At 37.4% G+C, this 1,333-nt stretch overlaps 1 long non-coding RNA gene across 1 annotated transcript in view; it reads right to left on the bottom strand.

Moving 5' to 3' along the window:
- The window catches only part of LOC101849895, a 27,255-nt gene that overhangs the window by 19,321 nt on the left and 6,601 nt on the right, over positions 1-1,333 (bottom strand). The gene's annotated exons all lie outside the window — the stretch shown is intronic.

Raw genomic sequence — 1,333 nt, 5'->3', positions numbered from 1 at the left:
TAAATGTGCTTACACATAGATACACGGTGCTTATGTAAATGTGCTTACACATAGATACACGGTGCTTATGTAAATGTGCTTACACATAGATACACGGTGCTTATGTAAATGTGCTTATATAATACAGATACACGATGCTTATGTAAATGTGCTTATATAATATATATACATGGCACTTATGTAAATATGCTCCCGTAATATAGATACATTGTGCTTTTGTAAATGTGCTTACCTAATATAGACATACGTTGCCTATTTAAATGTGTGCACATGATATAGACACACGGTGCTTTATATAAATATGTGCTCACATAATATGGATATACGGTGCCTATTTAAATGTGCGCTCATAATAATACACACACGGTGTTTTATGTAAATGTGCTTACACATAGATACAATGGTGCTTATGTAAATGTGCTCAGATAATATAGATACACGGTGCGTATGTAAATGTGCTCTCATAATATAGACACACGGTGCTTTATGTAAATGTGCTCACAAAATATAGACACGCGGTGCTTATGTAAATGTGCTCACCTAATATAGATTAACGGGTGCTTATTTAAATATGCGCACATAATAATAGATACACGGTATAAATGTGCTCACATATTATAGACACACGTTACTTATGTGTGTACTCAGATAATATAGACACACGATATTTACGTAGATGTGCTCACATGATATAGACACAAGGTGCTTATGTAAATGTGCTTACTCATAGATACACTGGTGCTTATGTAAATGTGCTCACATAATATAGAAACACGGTATTCATGTAAATGTGCCTAAACATAAAAACTCCTTGCTTAATTAATGAAGGTGCTCACACATAATATACACACATGAAGCTTAAAGTAAAGGTCTCCCCACATTGACACGTTGTGCGGAGTAGGTTTTTACCGGGGAAGCAACGTCAGCCCCACCGTCTGTGGTGTAGCGGTTAGATGCTTTGCTGTTGCACACAGGAGACCCAAGTTCGATTCCCGAGTGGGGAGAATTTCTATCGAGTACCTCGCTTTTTCTATTGGGATGTTGTATCCCTCTCAACCCGGATCGGACATAACAGGCAGGGTCGGAGTCTCGCTTTCTAATTAATCTAAATCGAGTCGATGGGGGCGTATAAACACCCACATTAAACATCAACTGTTCTACATTAGGGTTTCTAAAAGACAACAACAACAAAAATGGGTCGTTACGCTATTCACAAAAAACCCGCACAATTTGCATAAGACTTGTTTTCTCCTTGTTTGTTAATCTTTGTTTCGCTGCATTGTATTTTGATCTGTTTTGGAAACTTCAGGAATACAAAATTAGGAAGCGGCCT

Source organism: Aplysia californica, unplaced genomic scaffold (genome assembly GCF_000002075.1).
Source record: "Aplysia californica isolate F4 #8 unplaced genomic scaffold, AplCal3.0 scaffold01029, whole genome shotgun sequence".
NCBI classification, from domain to species: domain Eukaryota; kingdom Metazoa; phylum Mollusca; class Gastropoda; order Aplysiida; family Aplysiidae; genus Aplysia; species Aplysia californica.
The sequence above is the reverse complement of the archived record's forward strand: the minus strand, read 5'-3'. Positions and strand labels throughout refer to the sequence as shown.